The following is a 19,824-nucleotide window of genomic DNA, read 5'->3' on the forward strand; positions in this document are numbered from 1 at the left end:
ATCCATGTTCTTGTAATACTAGATTGTAGGCACAGGGGGTGAGTCCATCTAAGCAGGCCCACCAGGTGTCACTGGGGGGAACTATAAATTGGGGTCCCCGTTCAATGGAGAAGATTTCTCGACAGAGGTGGGTGTACTCATGAGGGATCTTTTGAAGAGTGTTAGTTATACAAGTCCCGTTACCGACTACTTGGGCTAAGGTTAGGCCTTCCCAACTAGAGCATTCCCAGCAGTTGTAGGTATCATTGGAGGTAGAAAAGTTGCCAGGGATGGTGGCACCTTCATAAAAAGGGGGGGAAGAGTGGTAACATAACCAACATTCAGCGGTAAGCTCAGGAGTGGTGGAATTAAGACTAAGGAAGGTTTGATTTATGAGAGTGAGGACAAGGTCTTTAGAGCTCGCTAGGGCCGGCACTGGTGGTGTAGGGGAGGGTTTAAGACTGCTAGTTGTGAAGCTATGGTCAGGCGAGAGGGCGGAAGGTTTTGGTGGGGGAGGGTGTTTCCCACCTAGGACTGTATTTGGGCCTATGGCGGTGGAAGGGGTGGCAGGGAACTCTTTAAGGAGTTTAATAGTGAAGGTGATGCCTTCATCATAATGTTCTTTATATAAGCGAAGACCCCAAGTATATCCTTGTGTCCAGCTTGAGGCTTTTTTCCCTGTTTCGGTGAATATGACTGAAAGAGGGTTGCACCAACCTCTAGTAGCACTGTATGTGTGCTCGCATTCTGGGAGGGCCTCAGGGTACTGAGGATTCTTGAACGGATGCCCGTTCGCAAATGGACTGTGGCAGTAATTGGCTCTGGCTATAATGTAATCCCAGGAAGAGGATGGCTTCCAATAGGTATCTCCCGTGGTCTCACACCCCCATGAAGCACAATAAAAATCTGTTTTGCCTCTGCATTTATGGAGGAGTTCACGGGGTTGGTGTTGCCCGGGGCAGACATAAAAAGAATATGACCTAAGAACTGACCGGCACCCAGAATCTGAACAACCTGGCATGGCTACATGATCTTTCTGGAAGATATTGGGCATGGAACTCTGGTCTAGAAGGTGTTCTATTCCCAGGGGGCCCCTGCTCCCAGGGCTAACTTACAAAGATCAGGTTGTAAAACACTTGGCCACCAGACGTCTGGCAAGGTTTGAGAGTGGGACCAAACAACATCTCCTCTTTCAGAAAGAACTATCCAGGTCTAGTTCCAGGGAAAGTGTCGGGATCTCATGGGTTGTGGCACTGGCTGATGGCTCAGAGCTGTGGTCATGATCAGGAGGATGAGGACTTTTAGCGACTGCATCCGCATCTGCAATGGAAAGAGAATTTGTCTCAGGCAGAGATGGAAGCTCCAGTCTGGACTGTGGTAAGTTAGCGGTTTTAACTAGCCTTTCAGGGAGCCATCGAGGCTCGGAGTTTTGCTGGTCATAAATGCAGATGGACCCTCGGCCCCAGATAATAACGGGGTTGGGACCTTTCCATGCGAAGGTCAGTGGATCTTTCCATTTTACTAACACTTGAAGTTCATTGGTTTTTGGGTGTCATAACCGATCAGCAGCTGAGCGTCCGTGGGATTTGAGTGTCAAGAAGTTAATGACAAACAAGGCATGGCTAAGTTGATTGTGGGGGCTGATGGTTATATAGAGGAGGGGATTGTTCTTGAGGTGGGAGAGCGTGTTTTTAAGAGTTTGATGAGCTCGCTCTACAGTTTCTTGTCCTTAGGGATTATATGGGAGGTCTGTGATATGTTTTATCTGGAAGTCAGAACAGAAGCGCTGAAATTTAGCTCCCGTGTAACCTGGCCCATTGTCGGTTTTTATGATCTTTGGCTTGCCTAGCACTGTAAAACAGTGCAAGGTGTGGGTAATGACATCTTCACAAGCCTCTCCGGTAAGGGACGATGTGAAGATAAAACCACTAAAGGTATCTATAGTAACATGGAGGTATTTCATCTTTTTAAAGGGGGTGAAATGAGTGACATCCATTTGCCAAATTTCATTCGGGATTAGTCCCCGAGGGTTCACTCCTAAATGAGGGACAGGAAGATGTGGAGCACAGTCATTACATCTTTTGACAATTTCTTGGGCTTGCTCTCTGGTAATTTTGAACATGAGCCAGAGTATTTGCTGAAAGGTGGTGGAGGGAGTGAGCATGCTGAGCTTGAGTTAGGGGTGCACTGCTGAAAGCTGGCGCTTTTAAGGGAAGAGTATGGGTGGCCTGGTCAGCAAGGGCATTGCCTGCTGAAAGAGGGCCGGGGAGTCCTGTGTGAGCCTGCAAATGGCCAAAGAAAAGGGGTTGGAGCGTCGGACTATGAGATATTGAATTTGTTTAAACAGATCAGCGGTGTTGGAGGAAGGTTTAATAAAGGGAGTGGTTTCTAGGAGAGGTACTGAGTGGGCTATGTAAGAACTATCTGTATAGAGATTGAAAGGGGTATTAGAACACTTGGAGGACTGTGTAAAGTTCAACAAGTTGGGCAGATGAAAAGGGAGTGGGCAGGGAGACGGGGGTTTTATCTTGAATAACATATGCTGCCCACCCTGTTGCTGAGCCATCTGTGAAGATGAGGAGGGCTTCTCGCAAAGGAGAGGGGGGTAACTTTGGGAAAAACTAGGGGATCTGGTCTACTAAACTGGATTAAAGGGTCAGTGGGATAATGATTATCTATGGTCCCAGCAAAGGAGGCACAAGTGATACCCCAGTCATCGTTGGTTTGTAGCAACCTATCTATCTGCTCTGTAGTATATGGAACTACAAGGATATCGGGATCTTTACCAAAATACTGTCTGCTTAGTTTTCTTCCTTTTATGATAATAGAGGCAGTTAGGGAAAAGTAAGGTGTTAGGACTTCTACAGGTTTGTTGGAGAGGTAGACTCAAAGGGGAGGCTTGCCTCATTGTTCAAGGGTCTTGGTAGACTGCCAAAAAACTCCTACTGGAGCATGGGTGGTGGCACAAATTATAAGATATAAAGGAGAAGAGTAGTCAATCTGAAAGGAGGTTTGTAGAGAGATAGCTTGATTTATCTGTTCTATAGCAGTAACTGCTAGGGGCGTTAGGGTGCAGGGGGAGAGGGGATGCGAGGTGCCTGCTAGTAAATTGTTTAAGGAGTTAAACTTTCAGGGGGCAGTTTTAGGTATGGCCTTAAAAACTGTAGGTTGCCTAACAATTTTTGAAAGTCATGCAGCGTCTTAAGGGAAGAAGTGTGGAGCTCTATTTTGGGTGTGAAAATTCGGTGAGCTCGGAGGCTATAGCCTAGGTAAGTATAGGTTTCAGAAAGCTGAATTTTATTGGGAGCAATTTTCAGGTGGGAGGCTTCAAGGGTTTCTAGGAGGTGTTGGAAACAGGCAATGCCTTTAGCTTTATCGGGGGAAGCAATAAGTATGTCATCCATGTAATGAAGGAAGTAAATATGAGGCATTGTCTCCTAACGGGGTCTAGAATTCAGGCTACGAATTTTTGGGCTAAGGTAGGGCTATTCGCCATACCTTGGGGAAGAACACGCCATTGATACCTAGGTGTTGGTTTGTTAAAGTTGATTTGGGGAAGGCTAAAGGCAAAATGGATACAATCATCTGGGTGGAGAGGAATAGTAAAGAAGCAATCTTGCAGGTCTATAACAATCTTATAATAGTTTATGGGTATAGCAGCAGGGAATGCGAGGCCGGGCTGCAAGGCACCCATAGGGACCATAACTTTATTAATGGCTCAAAGGTCTTGTAGGAGCCTCCATTTGCCTGATTTTTTTTGTGATGACAAAAATGGGGGTATTCCAAGGAGAATTGGAAGGTTCAATATGGCCTGCTACCAGCTGCTCCTGTACAAGCTGCATGGCTGCATATAGTTTTTCTGCATTCAGAGGCCACTGATCAACCCAGACAGGCTCAGTTGTTTTCCATGTTATTTTATCGGCATACTGCTGGGGTACAGGTATGATTGTGGCCTCTAGGAGAAAGGGAATCCTAGTCCCTTTCTCTGAGTATTTGATACAATGGTCACAGGAGTTCTAATACCTTGTGCATTCTTTCCTAGCCCTTGGCCAGGCAAGTAGCCTTGTGTCAGCATTTGCTTGGTCACTAACTCGTTTGAGCTACACATAATAATACTCATTTGAGAGAGAATGTCTCATCCCCACAAATTGACTGGAAGCCTAGGAATTACAAAAGGAATAACTGTCCCCGAATTCCCTTCTTGATCTGACCAATGAAGGGACTGGGAACTAACTTGAGGGTTTTGTGACTGTCCAATTCCCTGCGGGTGGGTGGTGGAGTTTGTAAGGGGCCAGGAAGGGGGCCACTGCTCTTTGGCAATAACAGTGGCATCTGCTCCTGAGTCTAGGAGGCCTTGAAAGGCTTTCCCATTTAAGGACAGAGTTAGCATGGGGTGGGCACGTGTAATTTGTTGAGTCCAATAGACATCTGTGGTGCCTATGTCACTCGTTTCACGGTGTTCTTTAAGGCACTTATTGGAGGAAATGATAAGGGGTAGGAGAAGAAGTTGGGCAAGGGTATATTCTGCTGGAATATATAGAGGGCCCTTAAGAGTGGAGGCTAGGATCTGAATTTCTCCTTTGAAATCTGGATCAATTACTCCAGGGTGTATTTGAAGCCCTTTTAGGGAGGCTGAAGCACATCCCAGAATTAAGCCGAAAGTGTTAGGGGAGAGGGACCCTCAGATGCCCATCTGTAGAAGCTTTGTCCCTTATTCTGGAGTCAATATTGTACTGGTGGTGGAACAGAGGTCCTGGGCTGTTTTTTGTGGCTCTCCAGAGGTCTGAAATTGATTTTGGGTTACTGTCGAGGGGATGAACCCAATTGCCCCGGGGTTCATCTTCTGCAGGAGGGCCAGCGGCTGCCCCCTGAAGGGGTTTCCCTAGTTCCTAAAAGGGAGGGGCAGACCTTGTATATCGGTTTTTGACCGGCATTCTTTGGCCCAGTGGTATCCTTTTTGACATCTGGGACAAGGGGTGGAGGGGGGGAATGGATTAATTGGTTTAGGGGTGTTGCCAGAATCGCTAGGAAGGGGCAGATTAAGGCCAGAATTGGGAGGCTGAGGGTTTCGAGGCTGTGGGCAATCCTTGGCAAAATGACCAGGCTGCTCGCAATTAAAGCAAGTTTTTTGTGTTGAGCCAATGCCTGCCCTTTGCAAGGCAACTCCAATAGCCAGTCCAATGGCATGACTAGTTCCGGCACCTGCACAGAGGTGCACGAAGTTGGACACTGACTCTTTGCAATGATGCCGAAGCAGGTCTTGACAGACTGGATTAGCATTCTCAAAAGCCAGCTGTTTAATAAAGGGGTTGTCAGGCTCTTGGATTCCAAACATGCGCTGAGCTGCCTCCATAAGGCAGCTGAAGAAAGAGCTATAGGGCTTGTCTGCTTCTTGCCGTATCTTAGTAAGAGCAGCAGTAGCAGCTCCTTTAGGGGGTAACTTTTTCCAAGCTCCAAGGCCAGCTTGTCTGACTTGAACCAGGAGGCCTGTGGGAAAGCATGCTTGGACTGCTAGAGTGTTATAAGGAGCTTCACCTAAAATTCTTTTTGCTGTCCAGTCTCAGGAACTGGGTCAGGTAAGATTTTTACTTTCAATTTCTTTAGCGAATTCGACAAGCTCGGCTTTCCAAAGAACAAAGTCTCCCCTGCTTAAGGCTGCGCGAGCAAGGTGATGGAATTCATTTGGGGTAAGCCAATCATTAGTGATAGATTCTAGCAGAGCTAGAGTAAACGGGGCAGTAGACCCGTAATTGGAAACAGCTGACTTGAGCTTTTCTGGAGCATGGATATCTATGGGTGAAAAGGATGTTACTGGAGGCCTGTCATTAGGACATGGGCCTCTTTTGGCTCGGTCTTTGGGGCCATGGTCTAAATAGTCATCTTTATTGTCATGCCATGAGTCTCTCTGAGTTCTATCAACAAGAGTAGTACTCACGGGACCTTCTTCTCTCATATCAGGATCAGTGCTCTCTTCTTCAGTGTTATCAGGGTCAAATAATCTAGGGGAGGGGACTCCAGGGAATAGAAACCCCACTCCATAGGGAGACAGGAAAAGTTAGGACAGGGTTGGGCGATTTTTTTGTTTTGTGAAAAAGTGATTTTGAGGGGGGTGGGAAATACTTTTAGAGGCAGAATTTGGAGTGTGGGTTAAATGGATTAGTTTGGAGAGCTCTTGATCTAGGTCGCAGATGGCTTGTAGGAGTTGGATTTGTTCTTTTCTATTTTTGACCATCTGCCTGAGGACTGAGAGGTCATTTGCAGCATGTAAACGCTCACGGGAGAGAGAGGAGAAGGCGGGAAATACTTGGTCAAGAACAGGAGAGTGATAAGGTGGCGGGGGGATGAAGGGGGGTAAGGTTACTGCTTGTGGGTGAAGCACAGAGGCAAGGGCGATGGTAGGGGCTTTAGGTGGCCAGTCAGGATTATTATAACACACTGCCTCTTCCTCCAAAGTGGCTTCATCAGTGGGATTAAGGGGCTCATCAGGATTTAAGTTGATGAGACTAGGGTAAATATTTGGGGGAGGGATAACAGGGAGAGGACGGGAGTCAGCGGAATTATCAGGGGAGGAAAACTTTTCCGTCAGTGATGGGGAAAGAGATTCAACCGTCAGTAAGGGTGGGAGTCTGTCTGATATTTGGGAGGGGTTTGCAGTGGAATCTGAAGGATGTGTTTTGAGAGAAGGGGAGGCTGGCCAAGAAGCCTTGGAAGGGGGACGAGAGCGAGATCTCAAGGTTTTTTCTCCCTCAATGACAACTTTCTGTAAATCGGGCCACTCACGATGAACGTGCAGGACATCATTAATGAGATTCCAATAGCTAAATGCTGACACAGGTACTTTTTCTGGACCAAAAACTCTGTGATAGTCTTGAAGGCAATCGCCCACTTGTTGCCATTTCTTTTCACTGATGGTTCCTTCTTGAGGGAACCAAGGACAGACATCTTCAATAAAGACTAAAAAGCGTTTCAAATCTTTTTTCTTAACCCTTATTCCTTGTGTCCTGAGGGACTCTTTGAGTCCGGCTATAAATAAATCTTCCTGTGAGGATGCTTGCCCCATGCTTACCTTCCTAAATGCATTGCCGATTGAGTATACACGAGTCTATCTCACACCAGGTTCGGAACATGGCGACTCTGGCGAGGGTCTTGTAGCTGCAGACACCTCCTTTCATGGGTGGGCCCACCCCACCCCACCCCATCCCACCCTCCTGGGGGCAACGTTCTCACCTCTCCGGTCTGTCGGGCCCCAAGTTGGGCTCCAGTTGTCCCGACCTGCAGGACTATTAACGGGAGTCGACGACCTGGAGGAGAGAATGAAGGGGCAGGAGACACAAAGAACTGAAGCAGGACAGGATATCTGATCAAGCTGACACAGTTTATTGTTTGCAGGCTCAATTTATACAGGTAACAAGGAAGGGGTGGGTCAGAAGGTTATTGGGCCTTATGTGGTGCCGGCGGGAAGGTGTAGAGGGGTAATTGGGCCTTGGCTGGTGCCGGCGGGAGCAGTGGACCCGGAAGAGAAACAGGGAGTTCGCCATCTTGTGGGTGGGGGCCCTTGGGAGGGAGGTTTTTCCCCTGGGGCAGAGGGTGTTTCTTGATTAACAAGATGTTGGCAATATTAATAGGCCAGTGGAAAGAACAGAAAAGCACAGGTTGCTAGGTAACTTAACCACTAGTTCTGGCTTAGGAGTTTGCTAAATGCATTTCTTGGTAATAGGGGAAAACTTGTTTCTAATGTGTGGATGGATTCATTGTTTCTGATTTTACAGGAGAGACTTTACTCAAAGGTTATTGTTGTCTTAAGGCTTTCATAACTGAGCCTGCCTAAAGGCCCACATGTTTGCTCCCAACAGCCTTCCTTAATGTAAGCACTCACGTTTGTGGTTCTTTGAGACTGTTTCCTGTCTGCTAGGAAAACTGGACAGCTACATGTAAGTGAATGAAACTACATTATTGTCTAATTCCATACAAAAGTAAACTCAAAATGGATCAAAGTCCTAAATATAAGTTATGAAACTATAAAACTCTTAGAAGAAAACATAGGCAAAAATATCTTGAATAGAAACATGAGCAACTTTTTCTTGAATGCATCTCCTCAGGCAAGGGAAACAAAATAAAAAATGAACAAGTGGGATTATATCAAACTAAAAAGATTCTATACAGCAAAGGACACCATCAGCAGAACAAAAAGGAATCCTACCGTATGGGAGAATATATTTATAAATGACATATCCGATAAGGGGTTAACATCCAAAATATATAAAGAGCTCACATGCCTCAACACCTAAAAAACAAATAACCTGGTTAAAAAATGGGCAGAGGATCTGAACAGACACTTCTCCAAAGAAGAAATTCTGATGGCCAACAGGCACATGAAAAGGTGCTCCACATCGCTAATCATCAGGGAAATGCAAATTAAAACCACAATGAGATATCACCTTGCACCAGTTGGGATGGCCTACATCCAAAAGACAACAACAAATGTTGGCAAGGATGTGGAGAAAGGGGAACTCATCTACACTGCTGGTAGGAATGTAAATTAGTTCGACCATTGTGGAAAGCAGTATGGAGGTTCCTCAAAAAACTAAAAATAGAAATACCATTTGACCCAGTAATTCCAGTCTTAGGAATTTACATGAAGAAAACAAGATCCCTGATTCAAAAAGACATATGCACCCCTATGTTTATTGCAGCACTATTTGTGATAGCCAAGATATGGAAGCAACCTAAGTGTCCATCAATAGATGAGTGGATAAATAAGATGCAGCACATATTAAAAATGGAATATTACTCTGCCATAAAAAGAAAAGAAATCCTACCATTTGCACATGGTAGAAGCTAGAGGGTATTTAACTCAGTGAAATAAGACAGGTGGAAAAAGACACATACCAAATGATTTCACTCATTTGTGGAGTATAACAACAGAGCAAAACTGAAGGAACAAAATAGCAGCAGAATCAGACTCCAAAAAGAGACTAGCAGTTACCAAAGGAAAGGGGTGGGGAGATTGGGTGGGGAGGTAGGGAGAAGGGGATTAAGGGGCACAATAATTGCAATCACAATATAGGTAGGTCATGGGGAAGGCAGTACAGCATGGAGAAGGCAAGTAATGACTCTATAACCTCTTACTACGCTGATGGACAGTGACTGCAATGTGGGGTGATGACTTAATAATATGGGTAAATATCGAAACCACAGTGTTGTTTATGTGAAACCACCATAAGATTGTATGTCAATGATACTTTAATAAAAAAAAGACTGTTTCCTGTCATTATTTTTGGCAATTTCTCAAAGACACCACTATATTTTCCCCTTGAATTCAAATTTCTGTGTTATATAGAAAGCATCTACACAAACTCAGGCTGAAACAATTAAGCTTAATCTCATCATTGGCGTTTTACAGGTTGTGAAAGCAGGCTTGTGTGATCTTGCTGTGTGATCCCACATGCACTTCATCTGAAATACTATTTCCCTTTGGGGCAGTAGATCGGCAGAAGAAGGGAGAAGTCCCGACCAGGAGCTTGGATCATGGCTCTGTAGATCCTCAGTCTTTAACCAACTCAGACTGGAGAGTCCCTGCTCCCTGACTCCCAGGCATTCAGAGAACTCCATCATCCATTGGTGCATCTTATTTTCTTAAGAAAAAAAATATGAAAATGCAAAAGAAAAGAGAAACAATAGTTACAGAGAAATCTGCTTTTATAACAAGCCAAAAGAGATTTTGATGCAATACCAAAAAATTTTGAAGTCAGCATAAAATGAAGATAAACTTAAAAGACACACAGCAAGATAAACAGAGTTAGCTAACTGATGGAGAAACAAGTGAAAATACATCAGAGAGACATAGGGCACTTTGCAAAAACCTTGGAGAAAACAACTGTAAACAGAAGACTGCTTTTAAGCTGAATCCTCAGAAGTATGCTAGTTTCCAAAATGTCTCAGGTAAACAGAGGCAGCTCCCAGAGATGAGACAGTCAACCCAGATGCCATGCCCCTCGATGGTGAATGAACACTCAAGGGTTATGGAGTACATTTTAGAATATGAAGTTTCTTCTGGATTAGAAGGCTTTTCCTGAAATCCACTGACCAGGTCGAGGTCACCAGTGAGCTCTTCAGTGTCTTGCATCCAGGGCTCCTTTTATGACATTTCCATTTCCCCCAGATACTCACCACAAGCGCATCCAAGGATCCAAGCAGGAGATAGTAAAATACCAACAAGACCAGAAGCATCTGAGTGAGGTAACTCCTACAATTCTCGCCAGAGATGTGCACAAGAGGAGCAAACTTTGATGCATCTTTTTGAAAGTAAATAGAAAAAGGAAAACTGCAGGAAATCAACTCCAAATTACAACCTTCAGTTGAACAACAAAAAAACTGGTCTTACAGGGGTGAGTGAGTGGAATAGTAAGTAGAAAGGCTGGAAAGATTTGAGGGAAGACAGGAAGGCAGTGTGCAAACAGGCTGGAATGAGGACGGAACTCCGGCCATAACCAGAGACAAGTGCAGCACACTCCTCATATTCAAACAGTACTCTACCCTCTTAGCAAGATTTTCTATTCAAAAAATTTCCAAAGGAAATTAACCAGGTTTATCCATGTGACATTTGATAAACAGTTATAAATGATTTATAAACTGACTAAACATTGGGGTTACCTGGAGAACTCTGAAAAAATGCTGAATCCCAGACTCCCTCCTTCAACCTAAGGCCAGGAAGGTGGCTCCAAGGCCCAGCCAGGGAGGGACTCCGGCTACAGACCCCTGCCCTCAGGCCTTGGAGAATAAGACAGGAAAGTCAGTAAGGCTCCATTTTCCAGAGCAACTGAATTATGAATTGGGTTAAAGCAATCTATCTTATTTTACTCCTTTGTGGAATCCACCTTATCAGCACAAATGGTGTGTTGTTTTGATGTTCTTCAGGCTCAGTCTAAAATTGCTTTGAACATACCAGGCCTCTGGAATGAAATTCTCTCCCTGGGACTTGAGCTGGGCTCTCAGCTAAGCAAGCAGTGATGTTCTCTCTGCTCAACTGCCCTAGGAGGAAACTGACCTTAAGGTAGGGCAGTGGCAGGACTCTTCAGACACCTTTAGAGTGTCTTGGAAAAATGACCACAGAAACTAAGTAGGCTCCTTGAATGTGTGGGGTGCTTCCCTGCAGCCTGCCTGGGCATACTGTGTCTGTGTGGCACATCTGGTCCCGCCAATGAGAAATTCTTCCTGTGTTTGGGCTGTGCTGATTCCAGAAGAAAGCAAACAGACTTCAGCTAACTTCAAGATTCCAGCCAACAATTCTAGATTACTGTTTGCCCATGATAGTTGTAAATTCAGAGCACCACAGAAAACACTGTCACAGGCCCTGTAGAATACCTAGTATAAACTGGATGTGGCCAAATGACATGGCCAGTGCCACTCAGCCAATTAGAGATCTGGGACAAAAGTCACATGTCATGACTCCCAGGCTGGTGGCCTCTCCACATCTCAGGGGAATTGGTATCACGTATTCCTCTTTTTGGAAGCAGATTCAATGATCAAATTCGTTGACAGTAATCAAATATAAAAATTTTAAGCCAATTAAAGAGACCAGAGATTTCCCATTCTGAACAGGCTGAGTCTAGCAGGAATAATGTGATTTGTTCAACAAATGACTGTCTGAAATCGTAAAAGAGTGAGAGCATTTTCCTCTCTGAGGTGAATTGGTGCTTGAAAATCTGTGGCTGACCCTGGAGTCTCTAGGTAATGAAACAGCTTGGAGGGGCATATTAAGGGAAATGCTCTGACTGTGGCCCCCGCTGAGAGGGGCTGCGAAGCTTTACTGCAACCTGTTCACACAGGGTCACATCGGCATGAGGCCCCACAGCCTTGTGCACAGATTTCCAACCAGAAGATCATGCTTCTGAGCACAAGACAATTAAACTGGAGCAGGGACATGGGGGAGAGCCCACTCATGGGAACTGACTGGGCTTGCACTGGCTAAAAGAATACATAAGGAAGCTCATTATTAAAATACATAAGACGTTTCCACAGAGTTGTTTGAACAACTTTGATTTCTAAACATTATCAACTGTATTTTAATCGGTAACCCAAGAAGCAGAGAGGAATACAGAGTCAGGGAAGGAGTATATACTGTTCTCATGCTCCCAGACTCCCACCGTCTTCCCCCCTTGCACTGCACAGTTTCTACCCTGACTTTTACCATCTCACACATCACAGGATTTTTTAAATTTTGATACACTGGGCACATAAATATGCAATCCAGCTCAGAGCTCATAAAGGCAACCATCCAAATTGGGCCCCCATCTCCCCATAATTCCAACAGCTAATGAACTGGTTAGGCTCACACAGCTTGACAAACATTTGTGCAAATTTATATTCTCCGAAGCCTTCAACATGCACACCAAGATAAAACAAAGCTTTAAGTACAGTAGCCAGATAATCACAAGGAATCCAGATTCTCAACACTTACATTCTAAAGGAAATTTTAGGATTTGAATTTAAGCAACAGAGAGTCTATTTGATTGGATATTACATCAAACTAATGGCTGTCCTAGAATGAGAATCTTCTTTAGCATATGCATGTGGACACTTACAGACAAGAAAGACATATCAGGGTTTTTCAGACTTTGACTCAAATTCCAAATGAAGGCCCTCTTTTGTGGACTATAAGATGGAACAACTGTGGAAAAGAGGAGAAAATTCCCTTTGGTTAAAATCATCCATAACATAATCTCATGGTTAGCAAAATAAACCATAATTAGGAAGCACAGAACATACAAAAGTTTTGGTTTAAACATAGGAGGAACATCTTAGTTTTATTGCCACTCCCTGCCCACCTCCAGTCCCTGCCCACCAATATATGTGGCTGAAGTTCCACACTGTAAAAATAAGAAATGTGACCACTTTATGAAGAGAGATGAAAAGGGGAAAGGGAAATTTGAATTCTGGAGAAAAGATTGTTGGTCTTGAAAACCAAGTTTAATTGCTTGCCTCAAATAGGGAACATTTTATCACTATGGGTGAAGTGACTTTAACTCTTTATAGAAAGGTATTATTTAAAGACATTCTTTTATCATGCTTTACACTATAGTATACAATTAATGAAGAAGCCTGGAATAAAGTATAAGTTTTCAGAAGTGTGACTCACAAATTTCAGAATTTGTGAAGGAAACTGCATTGATATGGAAAATTGCAATTATCTCCGTTTTAAAGGCTGACTCAAGGAACTTCTTTCCTTATCTAGAAAATTTCCTTAGATTCTTATTTCACATGCCACTGAGTATATGGTGATACGCTATATATCACGTGGAATTAAACAAACTTTAATGTCTAGGTCACACAAATGAACATTTTCAGTACATGATAAATATAGGACATTCCTGCATAGATTTGCAAATGATGAAAAGTTAGAAGCAGGAAGGGTAAATGAGAATTAATAATTGTAGCCAGGTGTTTTATTAGAAGCTTTGTATATATTATGTATATATAAAGAGATAATACATAAGAGACTCAGGTGTAGTAGAATGTGTAATATGTATATGTAATATACCTATGATATGTGTATGTAATATACTTATGTATATGTGTTACTATGATATGTATATATGATATGCATTTTAATCAGCTTTACACATTTTATATTATCATATCTATTATATTTTATGTTACCATATATATGACCTCAATTATCCCTCACAATGACTATAGCAGGATTTAATCCCCATTTTATAGTTGAGGAATCTGAGGCTCAGAGAGAAAGTTAATGACTTAAACACCATCACACAACCAGTGAAAGTCTGGTCAGTATTAAAACTCAGGTCCACCATGCAACAAAGAGGATGCACAAGCTGGCCTCAGGTTGCATATTTATTGCTAGCTTTTAGGTGATTGTCAGCCCCAGAGTAACTACTTCCCATGAAGCTGCCTTGTGTCAAGCACCACCACACGTTCACAGTAGACAGCAGATCATTACTGCAAGTTAACATAAAGCCAGTTGTTATGGGGGGCCTTTCCAGTATTATCAGGGCTTCCAGGCTCCCAAAACTTCAAGCTCAACCATAAAGATGGGGCAGCGGCATGTCTGCCCATGTCAAGCCTGGAACCCAACTGAAGCCCACTTCAGCCTCCAGCTCTGCATCCCTCAACACTACCATCTCTAAAACGGGAAGTGTGTGCCTGTTCCTTCCTCAACCACTCAGTTCAGAGGTGCTTCAATACCAGTGTTTGATTATTTTGTCTCTGAAAAATATTTTTTTTCCTCCAGCCTTTTTGCCAAGGACAGCAGCATTTTATTAAAGAAGCTAAATACCTCCAGAAAGAATGCCAAAGGCAAATATTAGCAAAGGTGTCTAGCATGGTTTTCTTGCATTCCCAAATAATGTTACTCTTAAAAGCAGAAAAGAGTAGAATTAATTTGGTTTTGCTTAAAAATCAGATCCAGAATGGGTGGAACCAAGATGGCAGCATGAGTAGAGCAGCGGAAATCTCCTCCCAAAACCACATATATTTTTGAAAATACAACAAAGACAACTCTTCCTAAAAGAGAGACCAGAAGACACAGGAAAACAGCCTGACCACATCCACACCTGTGAGAACCCAGCACCTCACGAAGGGGGTAAGACACAAGCTCCAGCCAGGCGGGACCCAAGCACCCCACACCCCAGCTCCGGGCTGGAGAAGAGGAGTCAGAGTGGGGAGGGAGAAGGAGCCCAGGACTGCTAAACACGCAGCCCTAGCCATCCACACCTCCAGCACAGACAGAGTGCATATGTGGGGTCCTGGATAATAGGGAAACAGGTTGGTAAGACCTGTGAGTGGGTCCCCACAGCCAGTGCCCTGGGGACAAAGAAAAGTGAGGGCTTTTTGGAAGTCTTAAAGGGATAGGGACCCCACCACCAGATGGAAGAATCCTGGGAAACTTAGTCCAGCAGCAGGGAATCTGGAGAACTCTGGGCACTCTAACCCCCTGGGCTGCAGGGAGCACAGAAGCCCCTCATGGAGATAAATAGCCTCCCGGCCATTCCCCCTCCAACACAGCTCCACCATGTCAGAGCAGCAGCTCAAGGCAGGTCACGCCCACAGCAACAGCGGAGATAAATTCCATAGCAGCTGGGCAAGAACCAGAAGCCCTGCCTGCGCGCATCTGCCCAGCACAAGCCACTAGAGGTCACTGTTCTCATAGAGAGGAAGGCCACAAACCAACAAGAAGGGAAGTTCTTCCAGCCATCACTCGTGCCAGCTCTGCAAATTATCTCTATCGTCATGAAAAGGCAAAATTACAGGCAGACAAAGATAACAGAGACAACACCTGAGAAGGAGACAGACCTAACCAGTCATCCTGAAAAAGAATTCAAAATAAAAATCATAAACATGCTGACGGAGATGCAGAGAAATATACAAGAGCTACGGGATGAAGTCCAGAGGGAGATTACAGACATCAGGAGGGAGAATACTGATGCCTGGAAGGACATTACAGAAGTGAAACAAACTCTGGAAGGATTTATAAGCAGAATGGATAAGGTGCAAGAGGCCATTGATGGAATAGAAACCAGAGAACAGGAATGCATAGAAGCTGACACAGAGAGAGATAAAAGGATCTCCAAGAATGAAACGATATTAAGAGAACTGTGCGACCAATCCAAAAGGAACAATATCTGTATTATAGGGGTATCAGAAGAAGAAGAGAGAGAAAAAGGGATAGAAAGTGTCTTTGAAGAAATAATTGCTGAAAACTTCCCCAACCTGGGGGAGGAAATAATTAAACAGACTACAGAAATAAACAGAACTCCCAACAGAAAGGACCCAAGGAGGACAACACCAAGACACATAATAATTAAAATGGCAAAGATCAAGGACAAGGAAAGAGTTTTAAAGGCAGCTAGAGAGGAAAAGGTCACCTATAAAGGAAAACCTATCAGGCTATCATCAGACTTCTCAACAGAAACTTTGCAGGCATGATAAATTTAACACAATGAAACAGAAGGGCCTTGAACCAAGGATACGGTACCCAGTATCCAGCATGATTATCATTTAAATCTGAAGGAGGGTTAAAACAATTTCCAGACAAGCAAAAGTTGAGGGAATTTGCCTCACACAAACCACCTCTACAGGGTATTTTAGAGGGACTGCTCTAGATGGGAGCACTCCTAAGGCTAAACAGATGTTACCAGAGAATATAAAATCACAGCAAAGAAAGCAGACCAACCAAATAGTAACTAAAAGCAAAAAATAAAATCAACTACCCACAAAAGCAGTTAAAGGAAACATGAAAGAGCACAGAATAAAACACCCAACATATAAAGAATGGAGGGGGAGGAAAAATAAGGGAGAGAAATAAAGAATCAACAGACAGTGTTCATAATAGCTCAATAAGTGAGTTAAGTTAGGCAGTAAGATACTAAAGAAGCCAACCTTGAACCATAGGTAACAACAAATCTAAAGCACGCAATGGCATTAAGTACATATCTTTCAATAATCACCCTAAATGTAAATGGACTGAATGCACCTATTAAAAGACACAGAGTAATAGAATGGATAAAAAAGCAAGACCCATCTATATGCTGCTTACAAGGCACTTACTTCAAACCCAAAGACATGCACAGACTAAAAGTCAAGGGATGGAAAATGATATTTCATGCAAACAACAACTTGAAAAAAGCAGGTGTTAGAGTACTAGTATCAGACAAAATAGATTCAAAACAAAGCGAGTCACAAGAGATAAAGAAGGACATTATATAATGAAAAAGGGGTCTATCCAACAAGAGGATATAACCATTATAAATATATATGCACCCTATACAGGACCACCAATATATGTGAAACAAATACTAACATAATTAAAAGAGAAAATAGAATGCAATGCATTTATTTTAGGAGACTTCAAAACACCACTCACTCCAAAAGACAGATCCACCAGACACAAAATAAGTAAGGACACAGAGGCACTGAACAACACACTACAACAGATGGACCTAATAGACATCTATAGAACTCTACATCCAAAAGCAACAGGATACACATTCTTCTCAAGTGCACATGAAACATTTTCCAGAATAGACCACATACTAGGCCACAGAAAGGGCCTCAGTAAATTCAAAAAAATTGAAATCCTATCAACCAACTTTACAGATCACAAAGGTATAAAACTAGAAATAAATTGTACAAAGAAAGCAAAAAGGCTCACAAACACATGGAAGCTTAACAACATGATCCTAAATAATCAATGGATCAATGACCAAATTAAAATGGAGATTCAGCAATATATGGAAACAAATGACAACAACACAAAGCCCCAACTTCTGTGGGACACAGTGAAAGCAGTCCTAGGAGGAAAGTATACAGCAATCCAGGAATACTGAAAGAAGGAAGAACAATCCCAAATGAATAGGGTAACATTACAATTATCGAAATTGGAAAAAGAGGAACAAATGAGGCCGAAAGTAAGCAGAAGGAGGGACAATAATAAAGATCAGAGAAGAAATAAATAAAATTGAGAAGAATGAAACAATAGAAAAAAATCAATGAAACCAAGAACTGGTTCTTTGAGAAAATAAACAAAATAGATAAGCCTCTAGTAAGACTATTAAGAGAAAAAGGGAATCAACACACATCAACAGAATCAGAAATGAGAAAGGAAATATCAAGATGGACCCCACAGAAATACAAAGAATTCTTAGAGAATACTATGAAACCTATATGCTAAGAAGCTGGAAAACCTAGAAGAAATGGACAACTTCCTAGAAAAATACAACCTTCCAAGACTCACCAAGAAAGGAACACAAAATCTAAACAAACCAATTACCAGTAAAGAAATTGAAGTGGTTATCAAAAAACCACCCAAGAACAAAACCCCCAGACAAGATGGATTTACCGCGGAATTTTATCAGACACACAGAGAGGACATAATACCCATTCCCCTTAAAGTATTCCAAAAAATAGGAGAGGAGGGAAAACTCCCAAACTCATTCTTTGAAGCCAACATTACCCTAATAACAAAACCAGGCAAAGACCCCACCAAAAAAGAAAATTACAGACCAATATCCCTGATGAATGTAGATGCAAAAATACTCAACAAAATATTAGCAAACCGAAATCAAAAATACATCAAGAGGATCATACACCATGACCGAGTGGGATTCATCCCAGGGATGCAAGGATGGTACAACATTCAAAAATCCATCAACATCATCCACCACATCAACAAAAAGAAAGACAAAAACCACATGATCATCTCCATAGATGCTGAAAAGCATTTCACAAAATTCAACATCCATTCATGATAAAAACTCTCAGCAAAATGGTACAGAGAGCAAGTACCTCAACATGATAAAGGCCATATACAATAAACCCACAGCCAACATCATACTGAACAGCGAGAAGCTGAAAGCTTACCCTCTGAGATCAGGAACAAGACAGGGATGCCCACTCTCTCCACTGTTATTTAACATAGTGTTGGAGATCCTAGCCATGTCAATTAGACAAAACAAAGAAATACAAGGAATCCAGACTGATAAAGAAGAAGTTAAACTGTCACTATTTGCATATGACATGATATTGTACATAAAAAACCCTAAAGACTCCACTCCAAAACTACTAGAACTGATATCAGAATACAGCAAAGTTGCAGGATACAAAATTAACACACAGAAATCTGTGGCTTTCCTATACATTAACAATGAGCCAATTGAAAGAGAAATCATGAAAACAATTTCATTCACAATAACATCAAAAAGAATAAAATACCTAGGAATAAACCTAACCAAAGAAGTGAAAGACCTTTACCCTGAAAACTGCAAGAAACTCTTAAGAGAAACTAAAAAGGACACTAACAAATGGAAACTCATCCCATGTTCTTGGCTAGGAAGAAATAATATCATCAAAATGGCCATCCTGCCCAAAACAATATACAGATTTGATGCAATCCCTATCAAATTACCAGTAACATTTTCCAGTGAACTGGAAGAAATAGTTCAAAACTTCATATGGAAACACCAAAGACCCTGAATAGCCAAAGCAATCCTGAGAAAGAAGAATAAAGTAGGGGGGATCTCACTCCCCAACTTCAAGCTCTACTACAAAGCCATAGTAATCAAGACAATTTGGTTCTGGCACAAGAACAGAGCCACAGACCAGTGGAACAGATTAGCGACTCCAGACATTAACCCAAACATGTACGGTCAATTAATATTTGATAAATGCGCCATGGACATACAATGGGGAAATGAAGTCTCATCAACAGACAGTGCTAGCAAAACTGGACAACTACATGTAAGAGAATGAAACGGGATCACTGTCTAACCCCATACACAAAAGTAAACTCCAAATGGATCAAAGACCTGAATGTAAGTCATGAAACCATAAAACTCTTAGAAAAAAAATAGGTAAATATCTCTTAGACATGAACATGAGTGACCTCTTCTTGAACATATCTCCCCGAGCAAGGAAAACAAAGGAAAAATGAACAAGTGTGACTATATTAAGCTGACAAGCTTCTGTATAGCAAAAGACACCATCAATAGAATAAAAAGGTACCCTACAGTATGGGAGAATATATTTGTAAATGACAGATCCAATAAAGGTTTGACATCCAAAATATATAAAGAACTCACCCAACTCAACAAATAAAAAACAAATAATCCAATTAAAAAATGGGCAGAGGAACTGAACAGACAGTTCTCCAAAAAAAAAAATTCAGATGGGCAACAGACACATGAAAAGATGCTCCACATCACTAATTATCAGAGAAATACAAATTAAAACCACAATGAGATATCACCTCACACCAGTAAGGATGTCTACCATCCAAAAGACAAACAACAACAAATGTTGGCGAGGTTGTGGAGAAAGAGGAACCCT

General features: G+C 42.6%; 1 protein-coding gene across 6 annotated transcripts in view; it reads right to left on the reverse strand.

The window, feature by feature from the left end:
* Positions 1 to 671: 671 nt before the first annotated feature.
* Positions 672 to 19,824, reverse strand: part of LOC108394314 (disrupted in schizophrenia 1 protein-like) — a 151,431-nt gene continuing 132,278 nt past the window's right edge. For 4 of the 6 annotated variants that reach the window (XR_012133332.1, XR_012133329.1, XR_012133331.1 and 1 more), the window contains one exon: positions 7,334 to 12,649. The gene's annotated coding sequence lies outside the window, so the exon portion shown is untranslated. Of the gene's footprint in view, positions 1,300 to 7,206; positions 12,650 to 19,824 lie in introns of those variants that run through there. The other 2 variants (XR_012133333.1, XR_012133330.1) reach the window with 2 other exon arrangements.

This window comes from Manis javanica, chromosome 7, assembly GCF_040802235.1.
Source record: "Manis javanica isolate MJ-LG chromosome 7, MJ_LKY, whole genome shotgun sequence".
Lineage (NCBI taxonomy): Eukaryota > Metazoa > Chordata > Mammalia > Pholidota > Manidae > Manis > Manis javanica.